Source organism: Calliopsis andreniformis, chromosome 5, assembly GCF_051401765.1.
Source record: "Calliopsis andreniformis isolate RMS-2024a chromosome 5, iyCalAndr_principal, whole genome shotgun sequence".
In the NCBI taxonomy this organism is placed as follows: domain Eukaryota; kingdom Metazoa; phylum Arthropoda; class Insecta; order Hymenoptera; family Andrenidae; genus Calliopsis; species Calliopsis andreniformis.
The window spans coordinates 10515335-10541027 of record NC_135066.1 but is presented as its reverse complement, the minus strand read 5'-3'; the positions used below and the strand labels follow the sequence as shown (position 1 = coordinate 10541027).

The 25693-nt window shown below is 37.6% G+C and overlaps 1 protein-coding gene across 3 annotated transcripts in view; it reads left to right on the top strand.

Moving 5' to 3' along the window:
• Nucleotides 1–25693, top strand: part of Nachra7 (nicotinic acetylcholine receptor alpha7 subunit) — a 187470-nt gene that overhangs the window by 1514 nt on the left and 160263 nt on the right. The window lies entirely within an intron of this gene.

The following is a 25693-nucleotide window of genomic DNA, read 5'->3' as shown; positions in this document are numbered from 1 at the left end:
TTCTACATTTTCAAGGGAGTCTCAATGATTTTCATTGTAAGTTCTACCCATGAATCCTAAATCGTTAGTCTTCTACTGAACACTAACCGACCGATCAGTTTTGCTCCATGTTTGCGTTTTCGATTCTCGAACGAGCTCGAAGGAAGTTGTTGCTTTGCAATATGATGTGTTGCCACTGACGTCACCAGCGACGCTCTCAAGTGTGGCGCGTGTGGTGTGTCTCGTTAACACGTGATGTCAGCTTGTAACTCCAATGCACACAGTCCACGCGAAATCGGCGCAGCTCAAATATTTGCGGATTCACTGGAGGATATTTTTGTTAAATTACCTCAGGTGAACGCTTACGTTGGTCATAAGTTTTCTTTGCTGAGCTAACCGCTTTGGCAAATCTCGTCAGGGGATATCTGTCAACAGAAAGGATCATGAATGGGTCTTCAGAGGTTACGGATGATCCTTAGGGAAAGTGTTGGTTGCTGACGCAATGGATTTTAATTGACGTGATGCTGGACGACGTTTCCTTGTTCCGTTTCGCATAGTATTTGATTAATTGGGACTTCGTGGTTGCCAGCGATCCGCGCTCATCACAGCTGTGTAGGTGTGAGAAAGAAGTCTAATTTAGCCACGTGGTTTCCTGAGACGCGTCACTGTGTTGTACATTCGGAGCTGTTCATTTAGATAATGCTGAGGTTAGAGTATTTTTCTGTATTTGTTTAGTGGGTAGTATGTTCAGGTCAAAACGTGGGTGACAGATTTTCAATATTCAGAGTTCATACAGTTTTCAGTTGGTGTATATATTTGTAACTTTTTGTTCTTAAAGATTTAATTACCTACATTATTAAAATCAATTTGTGTGTACTAATAACACACTCTTTTCAATTTATGTTCAATTTTATGTATATCTCCAATGAGTTCATGACAAAGAAATATTCTATTCTTTGCTTGAGTCATAACTTCTTTAACTCCCTTATAGTTAGTTCTTGATAGAGTATAACTTGTATGTATGTTGTCATAAATAAGCGGCAATTGATTTTAAACTGAGTGCCCCCCCCCCCCCCCTGCTGCCCCACCCCTTAAGCAATTTGAATTTACTTCGATCTTTCATGTAATTTCGTGTTTTAAATATATGAACTCGTTACAGTTTCATTTAACTTCGACAAGCTGATACAAATATTTTTCAAGGATACCCTAAAGTTGCTACAGGTTGCATAAATAATGAAAATGCACCATCCCTTTACAAAGTTTTATGTAATTAAATTCTAAATTGCATTACGATAAATAATTTAAATTAATCTCCACTCCAAGTTCTGTTTGCCAAGCATACTTGGCTTTTACTTAAGATTTCAGAGTCTGCAAAACTCCTTCAAGAGATATAAATACAACATCAATATTGAACGAACATCGTTTTCATTAAAATTCCTTATCAGGAAAGAACAGCAAATACTGTTGCACATAAAAATACATTTTTAGAACACAAAATTGATCTCAACTAGAAATTATTTTCTACTCAGAGCTATATGTATTATATCCTGTTTTTCATATGCAATTTTTCAAGAATAACGCTTGAAGTGCTCTGTCTATGCGAAGCAAATATTTCATTTGTTACGGTTAATTTCTTCCAACGAAATAAGTATTAATTCAATCCGCGATAATTTCGCTTCACATGCAAATCTAATCACCACCGCAGAGACAATAGAGCGAGTACACATTACGGCAGTGGTATTGAACGCGGATTGAGTCCAGGATTTGAATGGATCGCGAATAATGTTCTTTGTATCGCTACAAAAAAGAAAAAATACACGGATATGCAACGTTCGATGGACCATACGAATGAAACGGAAAGCGGATGTGTCAGTTTCCGACGAATCGTGGAAAACCTGGAGTACACACTTAAAAATGACCAGACAAAAATGAAATATGATTTGAGAAACAGTTTAGTTACTATTCCATGAAAATAGTAAAGTTGAATATAGTCGATAGAACGGATGATAGAACGGATTTCTTATAAAAATCTATAAAGAAATGGAATTTGATGTCTATCTTGTAACGAAAAGGAAATTTTATAGCCTGGGAAGCTAGAAAATGTACTTATCATTACAAATTGAGGGTTACACTAAATGTAGACGGCACTTGTTGTTAGTAGTTAGAACTTCGTATTAATGTCAGGAGTTTACCTGTTGGATGAGACATTTGTATATACAGAAGTTAATACGATTATACACATGAAATGCATATTTTCGATAAAATGCATATATTCGATTAAGTACATAAGTTGCTCTTCACTTAGAAGTGGTTCGATATTGAAAAAAAAGGTTGTTTAGTCACTTTACTTCAATGGTAGTTCAAGAGGTAGTCAAAGAGCTGTTGTATAATACAATATTAAGTAGATATACTCGTAACAAACTTTCCATTGCTTTATTTTTAAAATCATAACACATTCCTTACCAAACTATGAAAATTATTCCTTACTTAAAGAGTCAAAAGAGACTTTATTATAGATTGTGTTTTGTTGACAAATGACTTGGTTAATATGTTGGACAAGATTTTCATGGAGTCTGATAAGGATGATAGATAACCTTACTTCACTTTCTCAACTTTGAAGTAGGGGTTTGCCAAGGATTTAACGAGGAAGTTAGGTTGAGGGAAACAAGGAAGTCGATAGCCCTTCTGGTCAGACTTGGAGACATTAACATGTCTATCCTAAAGGTATTCAATTGACGAGAAACAAATTCTATTTTTAATATACACAGGATATATTCAAACATTTATCCAAATGCTATGTTGGGTTAGGAGTTCTTCTGAACGAATGGAAGCTAAACACTTCACGAATCTATTGTAGTTCGAAGGAATACAGTAAGGTATTGAAAACACACTCAAGTGATACGTTAAACGATTCCTTTGAGGGTGTAAGCCGTTAAATATATCTTTCACCCCCCATTGCAAAGCAGTTAGGCCTAAAACACCTGTCTATCTTCGTGTACTGAGGTCGTTGCGGTATTAGTGTGAAACACTTTATAGAATGCACCTTCGACGATACTTCACATATACACATATCTTTATCCTCTGCTGCTCTCATAATCTTATACCATATTCACATTGACTAGACAAGAATGACTGGAACTTCACCAGAATATCATATGAAGGCTGTAACAAATTACTCAGCATAATTAGACCGTAAATATTGAGAAAGTATACCAATTTCAGCTAGACAAATACTATTGACTAGAAACTGAAGAGTGACTGCAACATAATTACCAAAATTGCAAATGCAATGTTACAACGCCTTTACATATATTCTGAATCTCGAACAGGTGCCCCGATGTACCACTCCTTGAACAAGCAATGTTCTCTACTCGTAGACGAATTGGCTGCTTGCGAAATTGTCCACCCTGCTGGCGAACATGGTTTGCGTTAACTGTACGTGTTTAAGGGAGTCAGAATATCTGCATAGTCAGACCTTCGATCTAATCGCTTTACGATGCAGTTGGTGCAGATACTTGATAACCAAAATGCATATGTCTATAGGTTCCTTACCTCTTGCTCAATATTTTGATTTTTGAATCATCCAAATCGAGTTATTAGGGTTGTGTCCATGGACATTAGAATGTCTGCATGATACGTAAAGGATGTAACAATTCTTCCAAGATGTTTAGCTCACCCTCGATCACTATTTGCAATAATCTATTGCCATTTGAAGTCATCACGCAGTTTTTCGAGTTCACCCTCGCGTACCAAGAGACTCAAGAAATATGGTAAAATACTCGGGACACTTTAGAGCGAAACGTAAGACGATAACTCGTGAAAGATGCAAGCCATTAAATGTCTCCCAGCGCTCGGCTATACAGCCATCAAACTTCTAATGTCCGTCCACCTAGTTGCTCAATATACCATGAGCCAAACACTATGCAGAATGCATCTCCCGAACACTTGACTCCCGATGCTCCAGCGTGCTGCTGTTTTGCTCCTTGCTGCCTCGCTATATTCCTTCCATCCGCGATACAGAGCAGCGGGTTGCGTCACGCGAACGGCGACGACCGCTGGAACGGCAGCTGGCGGCGCATCCCATCGCTTTTCGCTGACCCAGAGTCGAGTCTGCAGCGTACATGGTACGGCTGCACGTGTGTGCATCGGGTACGCGAGTTGGCTTGGCCTTTGCGTGCGTAAGCGCGGGCACGTGTGTAGGTGGCCGTGGGGATGTATGTGGGTGCATAACAGCGGAGTATCGAACGCGCGCGCCCAGCCGGCTGAAAAGCGGAGGACAGTGTACAAGAGAGCCAGCCTCGCGCACGATCGTAACGTTGCACAGAGATACATAGACAGGTCGTACAAGCACGGACCAAATCACACGCTCTCACCCCCCGCTCGTGCCTCATCTCTGCCCCTCTCTCTGTCCTCGCTTGTCGCACGCGCGTGCCTCTTTCGACGAGCGTGATCATGCACGTCTAGAGTGAAAACTGTGCCAAACAGTGGGAGGAAGCTACAGGGAAACGGGCCTCCGTCAACTAACTGTTTTCTATTCCGCAATGAGTGCCTTTATGAGCTGCTTTAACATCTTTTCTTCGGATCGTTAATTCGAACTGTAGAACTTTCGCGCTGAAAGGATTACGCAGTACTCAGGGGAGATTACTGTTTCAATGGGAGTAGATACGAATGCCTCTTTATTATGCATATTTTATGGGTTTTTACCTGTGTTTTGGGTGCAGGTGAAATGCAATTTATGGGTACCATTGGAACTCTCGGAGTGTTCGTAGATTCGGATTTATAGCAAATCAATTCAAATTTGTCGATACAACGCTTAATGTCCTAATGCAGTTTATTAGGCAAGCAGGTCCTGTAGGAGATTGTATAGGGAATCCTTTGTTCGAGAAACCGAACTAGAAACCTAGTCCTCTTCGCCCAGCGTGTGGTCTTACGATACGTCAATTACTGTTGAAGGTGGTCTGGTTGGGAAACAGCCCAGTGGAAATTCAGACCCCTTGGACCACATCAAGTCTTTCAAGAAAATATACAAACTGTAACAAATTGAGTTCTTCAAAAACACTACTGTTCTATGCTGACGTAGCATGCGCTCAAATACTTCTCTTAATGTATTACTGTCATTCAAGATCGTTGCTTTGTTAGTTAATTGGTATTCCTAGTGTTAAAGCTAGGGTAATCGGCTGAGAAAGCCTTACCACACTCTGAACATTATTGGTACAGATCAAAGTTAGTAGCGATTCTGATGAGATATCGTGTAATATGGAAGTTTCAATTTCTGTATTTTTATTACTGAAATGTTGGAGTTTTAGCATGAAAATTCTAAAGTCATTGCTGAACCTAATCTCTTGATTACTGTAAGTGGCTCTGTAATTTTTTGAGAGGACCTTTGAAACGTACATTAAAACACCAAAGCTTGCACAATAGCAATGTTACAAGAGCAAACTTTTAGAAATTACAACTCAGTGAACGTGGCAATGCTTCAAAAATTAAACAGGTTTTAACGGTCCACTTGTTTTACGTTTTTATGCCATTCCTTTTGTTCAGTCGGTAACTTTGTTGGCTAGGGATTCAAACTAACGTATCCAATGGACGGAATAGAAAATCGTATGTGTACTTTCCAAAACGACTACTTGTTAGTCAGTGCAATGCTACTGGGTAAATGGGAGTTTTCAGGAAACTTCAGGGATTTGCTCGCCTTTTTGCGGTCATTGAAAAGTGATTGCTTCTATATGTTCCTATTTTCTTCCTCTCTTCAGTCATTCATGAACCTGTTACCTATTTTCTGGCATTACGTAGATATGAATATCTTTTCGCATAATGGCAAAGGTTTTATCGTCAATTATAGTTCTTTCAAAAACCGGAAATGTATTCCGTGAAAGTTGTTTTTCCTAGTTTGCGTTCAGAAAACAGAATGTTTTTTAAAATCTCTAAACGATGCATTGTTAACAGACTCGAGAGAGCAACTAATAAAGCAAACTCCCATACATCTTTTTCAGTTACTCGTGTGAACTGCGACGAGCGTTTTTCCGACCTACTGTAACTTTTTACAAGTGCAAGAACAAGTAAATACGTTAAGCCATTCGTGACAAAATGTTCCGTCAATGAAATTAAATTTGTGGGTGAAAAGATAATTTCCTGGCTAATTTTATTCTTTCTCGAAAGTAGTCTTTCGACAATACTCAGTAATAAATAATTTAGATTGCAAAGTTATATAAATCTGTGTCCTGAAATTTATTTCTCGCTTTAGTTTTCCTGATTCTCATTATTAGTTCCTAAATAAAGACAGGCATTCATGGTTATTGTACTTATTGTGACGTAACGTTTCATAGTACCACAGTTCGAATTCCTGAAGCCAGAATCTCCTAATATGTGCAACGGAACTCATTATCTCGGAATAATTGGGAAGCGCCAGTTATACTAAAATCTAGGCCAAATGTATCAAAGAGATCATATTGTAACATGGTTAGTGATTGAAGGTGAAAATATTTTCTGAAGAATTTACAATTCTTATTAATTGTATCACTTGTGTCAGATTAAACAATTTTGATTAAAGCTAGTTTTTTGCTACGAGTATCTTCTAAAAATAAAAACTGCTTTTAATTATAATGGTGTAATAATATAGGGACATGTTATATCGGTTTAAAGGTGAAAACGAAACGTTGACATTTTGTTCATTGCATCGCATCGCATGAATCATCGCCCTTATTCCGAAGACGCGACCCCTAGATTGATGCTCGCACTAGGAGCTCTTTCCTCGTAAAATTTCAAGTGCAGAGAGAGCAATATTTCTGTATGATAAAACGGTCATACTTTATTAATCAATTTTACTTTAATTTCAACTTCTAGGAATATTTTATCTTTGACTTACTGATCGAATTATTACTTTTTTCAATATTACAAATATTCTGTCTAAATACAAAAAATTTAAAAAATCGTACTATTAGCGTTCCATAATTTGTAAAAACGCACAATTGCTGTTTTTATTCATTACAGTTTTTCACTGCTGACACAGTGTTTAAAAATTCCATCCAAAATGTTTCCATCTATTTCCGCCGTATATTCAACTCGTTCGTTCGCTCAGATGGAAACTCATTTCCTGACTAAGAAAGTGACTCGTTCAACATATTAAGGTAAATTCTCGTCTTGAGAATTGAAAGTTTTCTCCAATTTCTCGGAACAATTTCCCCCCAGCGGCCAGTCGAAAATGGCAATTCACCATTGTGTCTTGCCACGAACCGTGATTCTGACTGCTCTCGTTACGTACAATGATCACTGTAATTTCGTCGCCAATAGCGATGCCGTTGGGTCGTGATAAAAGAACAGTCACGGATTCGCCTCGTTCAGATTATGGGTTTCGTTATGCAAACTGCTTCATATCTAAACGAATTCTCTACCCTCCAATTTTGAATCTTGAATGAAGTATTGAATGAACTATTTGGGTAAGAAATATTATCCAAATTGTAAATCAATTTTCTTCCATACGATTCTTTCATACTTAGGAATCACGTGTAAATTTAATTAATTTTATTACAAAATTTATAGTCTTACGAACAAACCTGTAAATATATATAATTTCACAATCAGTCAGTGTTTAGTGCATCAGTAGACCACTGCAAAATAAGTATATTAAATCAATTTTAATTTTTGCATGGAAACAAGTATATTCGTCTTCGATATCATTGATTCGATAGCTGAGTGAATTCATATACCTATTCAAATAATGAGAAGATTTTTATCGCCGTCGATAAATGAATATTTACTGGATTTCGTCTCAGGGACATGACCGGATGAAATGGTCTATCAATACACAGCCAAATGCTATCAGACACAGACAGTTCGATCTCCTTAAGAGTCATGGATACTTATATATAATTCGTGAGCAACCATTTCGTTTTAACCTCAGGCTCGAATCTCAGTCGACTAAATTTAGCAAAACACGCTGAATCGCGAGAACGATCGCCAATTATTAACGAAAGAACAAGTGTTAACTGACGTGGCGCCGCGACTAAACATACGTGTATGTAGGTATCTTAGTTGATTGACAAAATAGGCAGAATGTCGCTCAATATTCTGTTAATATTTAAATACCATACTAAATACACGATGTACAGAGCTTGACAACAATAAAGGGGGTTGAAAACTAAAAATAGGAAAGAGTTACCCTATGTGTGCTTATTAGTTACATTATTGTAAATAGTAATTCATTAATTTATTTCTTATGATTTATTGTGAATACTCACGAAAGTATTCGAATGATTAATATTAAAACTTTAAATGATAAAATATTCTATTCCAGTAGCTTAGACATCTCCCATGTGGTAAAACTTTAGTTAATATACATGGTTATTCAGCTACAGATAGAGAAAAATTTAAGGAGTGATCTGAAAATCAAACCTCATTTGTTAGTTATTAATTATTGTAGAAATGTTTAAAATACGCGCGAAACATGCACTGTCTCGAGTTATACTATCTTATACTACTGGATAGACTTATATTGACTTATACTACTGATTCGACTTATACTGCCTTATACTACTGGATTAACTTATATTGACCTATACTACTGATTCGACTTAAACTGACTTATACTACTGACATCGCTACGTCTGACTTAGTTGACATGAGGCTGTAGCAGATTAAGTCTTCCAAGTGGACACTTTTCACGTGCTTTTTAAGTATATTATTAACAATTAATAACCCAGGAACGAAAGTTGAAATGAAACTTTTTCTTATTTTGTTGTGTAGAATTATCCTTTGAAATGCCTGACACCTGTTGTTAAATATCCTATATATCCAATTAAATATATGTATACGTCCTATCCTATAAAAAATTTATAAAATATTCACTTATTTTTTATTGATGATATTATTCTATAATTTTTAACATTAATTTGCACAGAAAGTGAGGATAAATTAAAAACAATGCAAAATATTCTTTGCTTCTGAAAATAATACACAGCATTCTTTTCTTGTTTTATTTAGATCTTTAAGAATTCTCTTCTATTCATCATGACTTTTAAAAAAGATTTTCGAAGATATGAGTTTTGAAAAGACCATGGTGACGTGAGCTAGCATGGACGTTAATTAAATTTTACTTAACCACGATATTTAACATGAAATGGCTGAGCAATGCGTAATTTCACGATCAGTATTCATAAATTCAGACGCTATTAAACGAGCGTTTTTGCTCTCTCTGCGATAAATCAATGGCGAACGAATACCTTAAAACGATGCAAAAATTTCTCTGCCAAGCGTAGTTCGATGAATTATTATGCATTCAACGTATTTGTTAATTCGTTTCTTTGCCTCAATTTAAATCGCTAGTATGCTGCACAGGCTCTAAGTGAATTTAAGAAATTCGACTATGTTTGAAATTCTATACACATTCGAAGAATTTTCTTCAGAATGCTGCTTCGTGAAAACTTATCACTTGTATCTAGTCCAAGATCAACAGAAGATTATAATATTTCAAGTTTAAAATTAGAAGACTTCTACATCTTATTCTTTAGCTTCTATTAAGTTTTACATTGTCAGAAGGATCATAGGTCTTTTCTATACATACCACAATAGAGATTCTATCCATCGTTTAAAGTATCAGTATAAAATTTGTCTCTGTCCTTAATAAATTTTACGAAAATGTTTTCTAGAACTTTGCATGGTTTACCATATACTATGTTGAGCTGAAAGAAGTCTCAGAGAGGAAATACAGGTTGTTTGGTTCTCGTATAATCTCCCTATGGCCCACCGTTTCTTAAACGGGGCACGCCAGCGTTCTTTTATTCTTCTAACCGAGCATGTTCGTATATTTACGAGATAAGGGATTCGTATTAATTCATATGCAAAACTACATGTACAAACAGGTATCTTTCTTGCCTTTGTTCCGTCCCAGGTGACTTCTTTCTAGCCCTGCATAGTATATGAATAGCTTTAGAGCACTAGGAAAGGTTACTGAAAATATGTTACGAATTTTGCTGAAACACTTGCTAGAGAATTCATGCTAACTTATTGTTCGGTGGTTAGATTGGTTAACAGTGTTTTCCTGAGCAAAACCACGGCTGAGAAATGATGATATCACTGTCTGTAATAGTTACATATATATTTCGTGTTAAAGGGTACAGAACTTTAAGCCAGTGATGTATTATAAAGCCTCAGTAGCTTACAGGAGAAGGTACTTTGAAGGGTCGGAAGATCATCCCATTTACTACTCACGGCTAGCTTTCAAGGAAGGTATTATTGACGGATACCAACTGAAAATTGTTTCGCTTCTCGGACGAGCAGGCGTGAAATATACCTGCAAGATTACTTTCAACATGTTTCTAACCGATTTATCGACGTCAGTCACTACTTTTTTCATCTACCCATTATCTCTTGTTGAAGAGTGTTATTTCCTTAAAAATCTCACACTAATATCACATGTTATAAACCGAGATTAAATAATTTTTTATGCAATGCATATGGAAATGATGAATTTAGCAGACTTTAATCTACAATGAATATATCTGCGTGAAAATTGTTGTATCAGCAGAACTGCGCCATTTTTTTCCGCCAACAGCAGTAGCTGCATCAAAAAGTAATTTTGGATGGTCAGTGCATTTTAGATTTCATTTTGGTTTTGTTTGCACGTCAAGCACATATGTGTTGCAGAAGTATCTTTGGTAATAAATGAATTTGAATTTTGAACGCTACCCCCCCTTAACGTCATATACAAGTATAGTAAAAACTAAAAAACTGTTTGGCCGTACTTGATGAGTTTTAGTGTTTGAAGAATTATTATCTTCAATGTTTGTGTTCTTCTGGAGGAAGTGTTTTAAAAACATTCCGTCATACGATAAAACATTTTCCAAAAACTCTGTTGACCTTTGCGCTAATACAAGTTGATCACATGAGTCAACTCATGCTTAACTAACTATGAGTTAGTTAAGTATTTCTGGTGAATTATTAAACGAGAAACTAAAAAACGTTTCATTGAACAAAAATCGCATCGCACAGGAAATAGAAACGGAATAGAGTTTAATTAAATGTCACGGAACCGTATTAATCTTAATTAATTTTTCATATTCATGAAATGCTTTAGTTTGTAATCTTTTTATAGCTTGTATTCAATGTCCTAGACATTTCTGTCCAATGTTATAAAATGTGCCCGATTCGCTAGTGAAGCCAGCTCCATCGTTTTGCATTTGCCACGGTTTGAGTCAAAGCCAGCCACTGAACGATGCAATAACTAGAAAACGATGGCAATTATTCAGAAAATTTTGCTCGCTCGTACCAGCCTCATCGACCTCAACGATATCGACGCGAATATCGCCGTCAGGCAGGTTCTAGACAAGCCACATAATACCGCAGAAATGTTCCCTATCGCCCTAACGTCTCGTCATCAACGGTTCTACCTAGAAACATACACAGACCAGCTACACTTCCTCTCGCTTCACGGACGCATGTCCAAGTTTCATGCAGGAGTCCGGCTAGCGGGAGGAGGCAATATGAGCAAATAGTTAGTTTTGAAGTGAGTTTCGGCAGAGGCTTTATCATTGGGCCAGTGCAACAGCTTACCATCTGACGTGGTTACATGTAGCCTGGTGGGATCGCCTCTGTGTGCACGCACATGGTATGTACATCTACCAAACACGACCGTTTTTCCGACTGTACAGGCCACAGGAATCCCGTTTTGCGGTGTAACCATTGAGTGTCGTGCTCTGTCATTTCGTCGAACGTTCTACACCGTTTCTTTCCCTCTTTTTTTGCGACCTGTGGTCGTGCCACGTTTATCTGTACGCCTTTGACTTTCTGCCACTGGATAATTGTTATCAGTATGGTATGGAGAAGGGTGGGTAGGGTTGGTATGGTTTAGGATGAGATTATCGCTATAAGCTGATGAAGTGGATTTGTAAATTCTGTTTCCAGTTGAGAGTTCTCTAATCTAGAACACCCAAAAATGGTATTATTCAGAATGTTTTTCTCATGAACTATAGGGTCTTTACATTTTTTGTATTTTCAACCATTTCATTCTGCAGATATCTTCATTTGATGATACTTAAAATTTACATAGAAATTTATATAAAGATACATGTGGCACATTGATTCAAACATTCATATAATCAATAGTGTGAATAGTGTAATATCGTCTTAAGAAAATTTCATACAATAACAAATAACAGAGACATTTAAGCGATCGGCTTTATATACAGAAATCATGTGTTTCTTTTTTAAAGTTAAAACTCATTAATTGCGTCGTTATAGTGTAGCAAAGAGGCAATATAAATTCACGGATAAGTGTCGTTTTATAGATATTAAATCAAATATTTTTATTACAGTAATTTTAAGTTTACTAACGAGAGTGATAAAATAAATAACCATCTAAACTTTAACGTATTGGAATGAAAATTTCTAACCGACCGATCGTTATTGAATGGTCGATATCTAGTACAGTAGCGTGCTTTCGAAAGCATTTAAGGAACGTTAAATTTGAAAGTGTTCATTCCTGACCGCCTAAAAATCGAATCTCTGCCGTTACGGTCTATGAGAACACTGGATGCGCACTCACACGAGAATTTAATTGTCAGCCATGCCACCGAGAGCAAGATAGACGTTTATCGATTCTACGTCAATGTCTCTTCTGGTGGCAACCACCACACGATTCGTGTATCAGCCTTTCGTTTCTCTCTCTCTCTTTTTTTTTCTTTTCATTGATGACAGCAAGATATACGGACTTGCAGAGCGACACAAAGAAATAAATGTTGTTTCAAAAAATGTAACGGAATTTTCGGATAGTTTGTATACGTGGATTATAACATTGTGGCAGCGGTATCTGTTACCATTGTGCTGTTTGCAAAGTTCATACAGAAGTACAGTACTTTAATAAGGGATTTGTAATAAAATTAACACTTTTATTATAAAATATTACAAATATATAAAAATATTTAGGAAAAATATACAATATTTTTGGCCATACAAGGATAGGATAATTTGAAGAATACACAGGTGGTTCTGTACACGTTGGTTCTTAAAGTCGACTCACAAACAATAAAATCATAAAATGTAAACAGCCGCAAGACACGCAACCCCAGCGAGGTCAAGTTAAACCTTGACCATTTGTTGCGTCCGCTTAGTCGTGAACGACGAGAAGTTTCCTCCACCACAACTCGGGAAAACCGAAGAATGTTCCATCTCCTTCAGGAACTACGAATTGTAGTCTATAATTTCGAAACCATCTTTAACTCAGTCTTAGCCAGTAAATAAAAGACAAATCTATGAGGCACTTAGATATTTTTGTAACATCAGTCAAACAAGCAAATTCTAATTCATTCATTCTAATACCTTAGGTTTTAAATTATTCCAAATACGTTAAATCGAATTTGAAAGTGAATTGAACATAAAAGTGAACAGAATCGCTCACACGCCACACCTTGAATTCTCAACTTAACGACAGAACACCTAGAATCATCCTTCAAATTTTCCCTCGCTTATAGACCAGTATACTGAAGTGTCCACATAAAATTGAGCTTCCAAGTATATAACAGTAGTCAGTGGGAAGACCTAACTCCTAAAAATCTTGGACATATAAAGAACCCGACGCGGACAGCAAATCGATTACCTGAAACTGATACTCTTAGAGCGCTCAGACACTTTCAACCATCGTAACTTTTTTTTTTTATTAGAGCATGTAAGCCCTTAAAAGGGCTTATTCAGCTGAACGTTACATACTAATGGAAACAACATAAGAAATACAATACATACGTCGTAACTTTGCGAGCTTTTATTACGCAGCGTTGTACAATGTCACACAGTACGCTGTACTCGGGAAAGAGGGGCAGTATGTCATTACCGACATGCAGGGTGTAGACAAAGCGGAGCTCAAACGCTTTAGCGGCTTAAAGAAAGGGAGAGGCGCAAGGGTTCCAGAGAAGGCACGAAAGTACTAGCACGAAATAGGATAGCTCCCAGAAGGAAAAGATATTGGTACAATGGAGGACACAGACTTTGAGGATGAGTAACCAAAGAGGAGGAGGTATTGAAGGAAGTTCTCCTCTAGAGAAAAAAATTGTTGTACTCTGTGTGGTGGCTCACTGATATGGGACAATGTGTATGTAGTATGAATGATTAAAGGATTAGAATCTATTCTAGACAAGGAAGCTCTTCTCTAGAGAAAAAAATTGTGCTCTGTGTCGTGGCTCACTGATATGGAACTACGTATATAAGGTGAATAATTGGAGGATTAGAATCTTCTGAGTGATTTTCAGTGACTATGTTTGTTGAACAAGCCAAAATGAATTGAACTACGCGTGCTTTCACACGATCGCTTCAAGTACTTGTACCATTTCAAGTGTGATGTAATTTTTTACAGTTTAAATCGAAATTTGTTGATTGACCAACTTTAGGGATTTTTTATATACTGTCATATATGATCTCCTTAGTAACATCGCGGCGTGGATGACGAGCATTCATGTGTTACTGCATTCGTGGGAAGTGCTCGACTTGTGTCTAGAGCAGGAGTGCACAGTTCGTAGTTCTCGGCGCTGCTCTCTGGCTCCTCAGAGCTGTTTGGCTTATCGGGAGCTGCCTCGGGAGTCGAGGTGCAGTGGTGAGGCAATCCGTGTGCAAGCAGTGCATGTAAAGACCTCAGGACCCTCAATGGATAGCTAGCGGCTTGGCACGCACACTGCCACTGTTCTGTCCGTGGTAGGCTCCTCGCTGGGCTCTGGGAGCCAAAAAAGCGCAGCAGCTCACAAATCGTTTCTTTGAACACCTCCGGTGATTCTGCTTTCTTCTCTTATGTGCACTGTAAATTTAATTACATAACATGGGCGTTGTCGGGACTTTCTTGCGGACTGTTGTTAGGACTCTTGCATTGACCAACTTTTATGCACTGTTTTATACACTTCAGCTTCAATTTCTATATAGAACGAATAGTTCTAGATCGTAGGTAAAATAAATTACTTCAGCTTTGATTAATTTTAAATATGCAATTGTAAATACACTGCATCGATGGCCAAAGTTACTGTTAAAACGTTAATAGACTAGAAATTGTTTGTCATATGAAATTGACATATTCAGATGTAAAAAAAAGCATTTTATGTCAATTTTAATTTATGGAACATATTTATTCGCTCTTGATGAACGTTTATTCATTTTTTATGAGTATCATAAATGGGACGTTGCTAATGTGCCACAATATGTCAATTAAGGAACATTTTTCCTAATAACGAGTTAAAACTTGATCTGCTCTTTTCCTAGAAACTAAGCTTAAACATTGCGCGCTGTAGCCTACATATCCCTTTCTGCAGCAGAAAAAGTATGCTCTGACAGTAATTGATATCCCTTGGTCCGTTGGGAGAAACTTCGCGAGTGTCTTTATCTCCCCGTATCCGTGTTCCCCTGATATTCACTCTGGCTGTGGTGTTCCACAGATTTTCCATTGGCCAAGTGCGCCTGTTCTGTACTCTGTATCCGCCTAGTATAATGCCCTCTTCCCTAATTCGTCGCATGCATCCGATCGTTTTGAGGTAGATTGCTTCCATTACGGATCGGGAGTATGCCGCCTATGCGAGCGGAAGATGGAAAATACGAGATTTTGCGATATTGCGCCGACCCTGGTGCCAAGGAAATGCCATCGTTTCTCGCCACTATCGAGTCAACTATCGATTACCGCGATCTTCCGCAGAGGTTTATGCGCGTTTAACGACTGAACCCTACCGCGTGGACTGGGGAAATTGTGCCTGGGCTGGTGTTGCGCCCCGCCGAGGCATTTTCATGTTTCGAAACTACACGAAATTGAACAGTCCTGACGATTTTAAACCGTTAGTCGTTAATTTCTTTTGGACACGTTTCAGATAGCGTGTCGACACTCCAGCGATAATAAATTTTTGCGTACCGAGCCACTGTTCTAGGGGAGGACTACGGGATTGATTTGTTGGCTGTGAATTATTGTTACAAGGCCTCGTGTTAAATTAGAATTCTTTAGAACTCTAAAGATATTAATACTAAATCTACTATGTTTATTTTTATCTCATTGTCGCTAAATACAGTGATAGGTTTTTAAGAAAGGAATATAAGTAGAATAGAGTAGAAGAATATAATTTGAGGAAATACGTTTCTTATATTTTTAGTTACATTTAACAGTAGCTTAAAATTTCAGAATACGGTTAAATTATTTTACCAATATCTACTCTTATCATTTTAAAAATTGGTTTTAATCATCTTCAGAAATATTTCTAAAATCATACAAGAATGTTCTATCACGATGTCTTCACATTTTATATAGTTCGTAAATCCGCCTCGACGACAGTCCAAGTAATGTATGATAACGTCGATAAGGAAAGAGAGTATCGACGACATAGACACTGAGAGGATACCCACAGTTCCAGTTCCTGAATATTTTGTTGAAAGTTTCTCGAGGGAGAGCACTTGTTACAGAAGTTGCATGTTACTGATTGTGAGACAAAATAAAAGATTCAAGTTTCGACCCTTCTCTGTTTTCGGGAAATTGGATCCGTGTACAACCAATGCATATTCGAATCAGCTTTGAGAATTGCATTCAGTACACACGGGGACGTGGGACTCGACGAAGCTGTAAGAAGTATTGGATACACTTGAATTGGCCGCTTCAATTTGTAATTTGCAGACGTAGAGATCGCGTCTGGCTGAAGCTTTTCAAGTTTTGGTGTTATCGTTTTTCCTCGAAATTTGTTATACCCATATCGATGGAACAATCACTGATATTTTATTAAATAAAAATACTGGTTGCATTCGGGTAGCATATTTCAATTTGTAATATGCAGATGGACTGCATGTGCAGTTTGTGGAAGCCCCTCAAATTCTCTTCCCCATCGCTTTTCCCCGAAATTATTGACACATTGCAAGAGCGATCTCTGGAATTCTATGGAGTAAAAATATTGGACTTTTGATATTGTGTTGAATTTGTATTTTGAAAATTATACGAATTCAGTGTGCTGAAACCCTTCGAGGTGTTTCATTTCTTCTCGAGCTTTTTCGTTTATTGATGGAATCGGTGAAACTATATTAGGTTCAAATTTTCGAGATATTTAAATAGTGGGATACATATTCGTCGAACTTATTCAACTGTTTGTATAATTGAACGCAAGTAGATTTTTGCGATTCATTGAAATCGTATAGGTCTTAGTATGATTTTCGATTCTTAATTAATTAATTACTTAATTCTTGAATTAATTTCGCTCGTTGAATCGAATGATATATGTTCGTAATTTACTAAAATGGGGATTCTATAATATTAAATTCATGTTAAGTCTTTCTTGAATAATCTTCTTCCAAATCCGATTTTAACTCCAACACATTATCAAAATTTTATTAATTTGCTTAATAGATAATATATTCACTTCTGTTTTTTTTTTTTACTTTATCGATTTCTATACAATAGAATTGTGGTACGTATTAATTTGTCGCAACTGGGTTTGGTACGATGTCATTCATAAATGTTTAAAACCGAATATACAAACATTGGCTTCTATAAAGCTAGACGAAACCAAAACGAGCTCTTTTTTCTTTGAAAAATAGTCCAGATTTATGCGGGGATTAAATTCGTGGCATGCTTCTGAAATGATTTATGCTGCTTTTCGCCGCTTTTGAGTTATGTATGGAGACACAGGACAGTTTTCAGCGTTCTTCTCGTGGTTTTCGTACTCCCGTTCCCAACATTCTGCAACAAAAGTGGGTCTGGAAGACTGCACAGTGACTCACAGATGTGTTTGTTTGCTTCAGGATATTACGTAAAAATGATAATTCTACCTTTGCGCTGTATTAACCTTTCTTTGGTTGCAATCAATTTATTAAGAACTACTTAAATGGTATAAGTACTCTGGTTCTTAGGCATAAACACAGTTCTTCAATTCTGCCAGTTGGTAATATTGAAAACAAACAATACATAAAATTACTTCTATCACGAAATATTATATTAAGAAATCCTAATGTTTATCCTTCAAGTACAGTAGCTACTAAAAAGCTTCGTTTCTCGATGTTTCAAAAAATGTACCGACAAAGAGCACGTGTACAGTAAACGTCGCTTGCAGATTCTTTGAGCTTCGAAAGTCGCATATGGGGCGAGGTGGAGACGCGACATGCAAGATAGAGATTCCTTCGCAACCCATTCCACATGTTAAACAGACGGGGAGATTGTAATTCTACAAGCAGTAACGGCGAGACGCGTGTAGGATTCTACTGCAAACTAGGGTACACGAAAAGTAGAACAGTTAAGAATGGGGTCAGTGAGCAATTTAAAAAGCTCGCCACGGCATCGTCCCAATATGCTATTAGCATTTTGTGGCGGCGATTTAGCTGGTTCGAAGGATGACTGCGTGCTACTGAATAATCGTATTATCTTTCTATGAAGCCGCGCCACTGTGCTCGGGCACGAATATTACTAAATTTATTCCAGCTACCGTTCCCAAGCAAAGAACCTGAACCGTGCGTTTTAAATTGCCGTAAAAGTGCATACGCGACGTCGCTCAAAACTTTGGCTACACGTGCTAATGAGATAACTGTGCTTGTATCCCCCTGTCACGGGTCAACGTTCACACAAAGGCTGCGAAGATTGGATAAAACTTACTACAAAATGTTTTCTTCGCTAACGATCAACCTCTTTCCTCTAGTATTCTTGTTTTATGCACTCTGTTTCATTAGGGTGTCGTTATTTTCATTGAGCTGCTTCACTTGCGCAGTAATAAGCTTATGCAAGTGTTTATTATATTTGTTGGAAGAGCTTCCAAAGGATTTTCGACAGCTTGAATTTTAGGAGAAGAGTTTCAGTCCTTTTACATATTTAATGATAAATGTGAAAAAGGAGGAGAAATATTTAACATTCTGTGAAAATCAGATTCCAGGTAAACACGAGTCTTTGATTCACATATGAATTTAATTTTTAAGGAAGATATAAGGATACCAATTTCTGTACCGAATATGTTGCATGTTTTTTAAAAGAAACTTATATTTTAAAGAGGAACTAAGTAGAAGAAAATTTCTGTCCACAGTTCTCAATAAAAATGTGAGCTTCTAGACTAAAAATAGCTCAAATGAAAGCAATATAGCCGCTACGAATGTCAGAAATTGACTCTATCAGTCTAGTTCAAACAGAGCTCGCCTAAAGTATGATGCCATCTATCGTGCCCTAGAAAAATTCTTCTCCCCTTTGTCTCCGACTCAAGTCTCTGAATGCATCACAGTTAGAGGCACTAGATACCTTCCATCGAAAGATGTTGCAACAACGAGACACGGGAGTATAGATGGTTCCCTCTGCACGAAAGTTCAGCAGACCGTTAAATACGACGTAAACCGAAATTAGAGTATGCGCGAGCAGAAGCAAGGAGGACCGGTCCCAAAGGCATTTAAAAGGTCAATAATGCACGTCCTTCGGTAGAGCAGCGGCCATGTGATGCCGGCAGAGTGAAAAGGAAAAAAGCCGTGAGTGCATAAAACTTGCAGCCACTCCTGTCTCCAGGAGTGTCAAGGGTCGCTGACTCCCAAGCGGCCGTTCTTTCTAGCTACCCTGAAAGAAGAGCTAAGCTCGTCGCCGCGGATCGATTCGGTCACGTACTGTGAGCACCGCGAAAGAGAAAACACGGGGCCACGTTCAGTCGAGTACACGTCCAGACGAAAGAAGATGTCTGACGCGATCTGACGCGTGCTCGGGGTTGCCATACGAATTCCCTCCTTGGTTACAGTGGGGGAAATTGGGAGGCGAGGGAAAAAATAGCGGTTGTCCTGTTGGTATAGGTCACCAAATAGCATACGATGTCTTTAAGACGTCTATTTCTTGACTGATTGTCTTATAGACGTAATTTGGGTGTCTCAGAAACGTCTATTTTGTGTCTGAACGTCTTATAGACGTAAGATGGACGTCTTTAAGATGTTTTAATGAATGTCTCTTAAGACGTCCTAAAGACATACTGATTTGTAACTTTGGATATTTTTAGGATTTCACTGGACGTCTTTAAGGCGTTCTTAAATTGTCTTTGTGCTATATGGGTCTAGATCTTGGATTCAAGCAAGACTTTAGTAACAGAATGCAATAGTACATCTGTTATTTCATCCCCACCTCTCATTATACCCAAGGACGGAATTCATATGGCAAGTCTGAGCGTAATGACTGACGCATTCCTACTTGATAGTGACTGAAGTTAAACTATAGGATCCCAGGCCAATTAATTGCGATCGAGGAATTCTCCAGTTGCCTTCGGAGCATCCTGAAATGGCTCATCCGCGTTTTACGGGCGAATCAACAAGCAGCGGAGTCAAAGCCGCAAATCAGACGAAGGTCGAATACGAACGTAACTACCGAAGGCTACAGTACTAGCGACCCATCGTTTTGGTGGTTTTGTCGAGGGGTTGCTATTAGAATAGGGAATTGTGTCGCGTTGAGCGAGGATGATGCGAGGGTGGAGGACGTATTGAGTTATGTCTGAATCTTGAATGTTGCACTGTTCGCTCTAGCTGCTGTTGCTGATGCAATATACATATAGTTGGGTATTACGATAAATTATGTACTATATAGCATATACGGCTGGTAGATGCTATTCTAGTTGCTGAATAGATAATTGAATCTTTCCCTTCATTTTCTTTGTTTTCTTTCTCGTTTCATCTTTGATTGGGATGGTCGATCTGAGTCATAGACACCTTGCAAGGATTATTTACTCTTTTTAACATTTTTGTTAATATATAGTTCAGTAATATTCATTTATGGAAACTTGGAAAATCGTCCTAGAACTTTAGTGTAATCTAGGACACATAATTTTTGGAGCGTAGGGTAAAGTCGCTTTGAACAAAATCTAGTAAGATAATTGCTTAGCAAATATGCGTAGCAGCTATAGTATGGTACAAATAACACGCATAATATAGCAGTAGCGTTACCATGCTGGATTTTCGTAAATTTCAAACTGGAACCTTAATTTTAACTTAAGTCAAGTGTTACCCTAAGAATAATTTCATGATTTTTCGTATCAGTTCAGAATATCTTTATTCCTGAACAAAATCTGGCAAACCCTCATGTCAACTCACTAGACTTCTTTTTACCTCAGAACTGTATACTTTTTACACCATCTAGGAGCATACAGTATAAACGTCCTTGAGTAGAACTAAAGTATCGAAGGAGTGCAGCAATCCGATTACCGAAGACCCAGCGAATTGCTACTTTAAGTTGGTTGATTATTACTCTTTTAGCTTTCTTCGACGATCCTTGGGAAAGTAAGCAGATTGCGCTGCGATCCACCAAGGTATATCCGAGATTCGAAAAAAGAGGAAAATTACAATCGATACCGATATTGCACTCTTTCCCCTCTGTCTCATTAGTTCCTCCTCTTTTCTACTCCATCATCTTTCCCATCGGATCACGGTGACCGATTGAATTCTACAATGCAACGTGCACTGCACCGGCAAAGGACAAGAATCCTTTCATCCTTGAATAGAGCACAGCGGAGGGGACAGGAAAGACACTTTTTTCATCTGTTCCACGGGTTTCTGCCAGATAGCAATAAATTCTGCAGATCAAAGCGCCATCCGCCGTCATGTCTTGGAGAACGTGCTCTGGGTAGCGCACCACTATCGAGGGCTCTTTAATGGCGGATGCCCGTAAAAGTAAAGCTTTGGAGGAAGTTTGGCAACGAAGGGAAGCGTCCCAGACACGTTACCCTTCTTTCCCTGTTCTCTTTCTGTGTCTGTGCTTCGACAACGACGGTTTACGTTCGATTAAAGTGCACCGAGATAATAAAACCTCGAAGCGTACCTAAAATCTCGACGATTGCTCAGGAGGCTCAACTAAGTAGATGGTTCAAATTTTTGTCTTGGGCTGTTTATCGAATCGGTGATGCCTCTTTTCTGGAATTCTTTTTAGGAAGCTTTGAAGGGACAGTGGGGTGTATTGTAAGATAAATCGAAGTTTTGTAATCACTCATTGGGACTTTTGTGCTCTTCCATTTTCAGAAGAAAAAGGTTCTGTCATCTGCTAATTATTCCATGCCGAATGAATTGTTATTTTTTTACCAGTAATGTAAACTATTTTGATTAGGATATATTATTATATGATCCTACGTGAAATAGTAGAGTAGTTTAAGACACTCTTTAGCTTTTCTGAATTTATTACAAAAATTTGGATTATGGGGGTAAACCACTTCTCTCTTTGTCTTTTTTTTAACTTCATGTACATATGCAGCAAATATTCAGCAAAATAAGATTTTTATTTTTAGTTAGTGGTTATAAAAAAGGCGTAAGTTTCTGAGAGTGAGATCTATATGAAAAGGAATGACCATCATTAATACACGAATTTTCCATGTTTCTGAAATCTTTCTCCTTTCATGAATAATTTCATACTACAGCGGAACCTCGATTAATTGGACCTCCATTATTCACAATTGTGGTTATTCAGCGTTATGCATATTAGGTGTAATACTCGTAATAATAGGAGTAGCTATAGTAGAATATCGATTTAGACTTAAACAACAATCTAGTAGTAGTTTGCTGAGGATAATAAAATTACCTATCAAAAGCGTGCTCCAGGTTTAAATCTCGAGGTCCTTCGGATAATTGAGGTTCTACTTTACTTACTATCACCATACATCATTTCGTGATGATCGAGGTTAAAAGTTAAAAGTTATTATTGGTGCTTTTATTTACATTGACATGCATATAGAATTTAATTGACTGTATTCAATGTGAACATGATAAATATACTAGGATTTAATGCAAAATGCGAAAGCAGCTTATAAAAAGGTAGAATAAAATTCAGATTATAGTTACAATATAAACTGCCTGAAAATCCTGAACGTATATGGAAGATCACACAATGGGCTCAGAGTATAAATCTTTTGTCGCAGGAAAATATCGCAGGTAAAATGTGTTGAGAAAGGGTGAAGCATGAAGTCAGTTTTATGCAACAAAACAAATGATGTAAAATCCTATTTGCATTTATCACTTTACTATCACATTCACTTCGCGGCAGAATAATTTATTGTAGCAGTCGATATCCATAAAATGAAACAATTTTGTATACTGATTTAATCCTTATGTCTTTGAAACAATAAGCATAAGATTTTTCTCGCTTTACCAATTCACTGCAAAAAAACAGATGGAAAAATGTTAGCTCAAGTCATATTAAATATTATTTTATTAACAGTTTTTTAAACATAAACGACACAATTTGTAATTGCTTCATAATAAAACAACAGATTACACTCTTTCACAATTTACGCATTGTATTTCTAATCAATCCTCGTTGTTTAAAAATTGTCAGAGACAATACGATCGAAGTTCGATTCAGAAAAACGCACACGTCAATTTTGATTGCAATTGCAACGACGCCATTCACATGTCTCTAATAACGATCACATGTGTGTGCCTCAGATTAACAATCATACAACACTCGTTCCCACACTATGTATGTAGTATTATCTCTCAAGTAGTTTGGCAAAAAAGAAATGATACGTTAAATTATGATAGAAAATGTTTTCCTTTATTATCTGACCCTCCCAAGTTTTTCTACTTTTATTATTATATACATATCAATAATTTTTCTTTGCCTTGATCGATGAAAAAAATTCATTCTCAAAATATTTCATTTCTTTCTAAACCACCATTCTTATCCAATTGTTACATCACAATTCTCTCCTTTAACATAAACAAAATTGAAAACTACTTACAATTATTTTTAACATGCATCCTACGATATAAAAATCGTACTCTCCCGAAGCATCCTTATTCTCCAATATCATCATCCATCCAACGCTCATTTTTTATTTCAAAAACAGCAGAAAGATCGCGGGTGCATTGTGTGCAGGATGTCAACATCCTTCATTGTATTAATATTTAGCGAAGGATGATCGGTGGCTCGTAAACTGCAGACGAAGGAACCGATCGAAAACAGACCAGGCCTCGATGGTTCGATAGCAGTCACTGATGCACGGGAAGATGCAAGGTCGACGTCGAGTGCATCGTTTTGGCAGGCGAAACTCTTTCAGCCGACTCTCGCCGGGACTTTATGACGAGCCGTCATTAGGTTCGCGTGGCCGCAGTGTGCTAGCAGTGTATCCACGACGAGGAGATAGGGGCTTTGATCTGCTGGAACTTATGGTTATCCGATAAGCGCTAGGGGAGTATAAACCCAAGAGCAGCGAGGGTTCTCGGTCTCTGCATCACGCTCAATCAGTTCTCTTCAAGGATGAGAGGGTTCTTTTGTTCTGGAGTATCCGCCAGAACTAAATTTACGAATGAAACATCTGCAGCGTCGTGGCTGCGAGCAGCCATCATCGTCACGTTTCGTCGCCCTGTTCCACTCCGAAGTCAAGAGAATTTTCATTCAAACGACACCGCGGGGATTGATTGGCGTTATAAATAATCGTGTTTTATTTTCGCGACGATACAGTTCGCTGCAGGACCGTGCCCCCAGGAAAAATTGTTAACGATAGCGCAAGGGGAAAGTCGCGACGAGGAGAAAAATAAACGGTAGCTGTTTTCCCGTGACTGCGATCGGGGTAATTTGCGTTATTCGATATCGCGGCACTTTTTAAAGGTCTTCCGTAGAACTCTCTCGCGGCTGGAGATCTAACAAAACGAGCGGTTAAAGCGTTTATATTTACAGGAAGTTGCATTTCATTTTGCGATTGAATTTGATATTTTATAAACCAGGGATTTCAGTATTCTTTAAATAAGTTGTAGATTACTGGTGAACGTAAACATGATTGAAAAATGCAGGAGGAAAAGATTTCCGAGTTACTTGGAATGAAATTGAATTTAAATTGAAGGCGTAGTCGTACTATCGTTAAGAATACAGTAGGACTTTAATTCAAACTAAACTTGTAATTTCACGATGATTTTCTGTAAAAATACTTCTTGTCAGAAAGTACTTACTACGACTTGAATTGTGTTTTACACGTATTTGAGGTAACATGATGAGAAATATTGTCGAAGTTAACAGGTATGAAAGGAATGGTAAGGTTATCATTTGTAGAAAATACGTGTAGGTGAAAATCCCTCAAGTGGCGAAGAGTTGAAAGTGTTCGTCATAGGTTGAATCAAGCTAAAATTTCTGCCGACTTTTTATTAATTAAAATATTGAAATGGGTAGAGTAGAACTTCAATTGCATTTGAGCTGCGGCCTAAAATAATTGAGCCTCAAAACTTTAACCTAAAAACCGAACAGATTTATAAGAGGTTATGAAATCAGAAGGGTTAAATGCAAATAGAGCAAAATAAAAAAATGATGCATAGATATACACGGAATTTAAGTAGCGTATGTTTCAATATTTTAAGGAATTACTGGGTTGTCCAAATGGATCCTGAAGTGTTCTTGAATTATGATTATCTTAATTTTAATTTAATAAAATTAAGTTTGAAGCGTCCTTTCTGCATTATTAATTGTTGGAAGAACGCTTAAAATGCGCGTGAAATGTGTCTGACGCGCAGAGTTATTCTACTGGCAACGCGCGTTAGTCAAGTCAGGCTCAACGGCGTCAGTGCCGTAACCATCTAGAATAATCCACTTACCTCGTGATGCCGTATATCATCAGATCGACTACAAAATAAGTAGATCACCCTGGATGGCTACGGCACTGTTCCTGTTGAGCTTGACCTAATTAAACGTCGCCAGTAGAATAAGCCCAGCATCAGACGTATTTTTCGCGAACACTTCTTAAACAATTCATAAGCGAGTAACGAAGCTTGAAATGTAATTTTGTCGCTTTTCATTTTTGTCTTACTTTGGCCC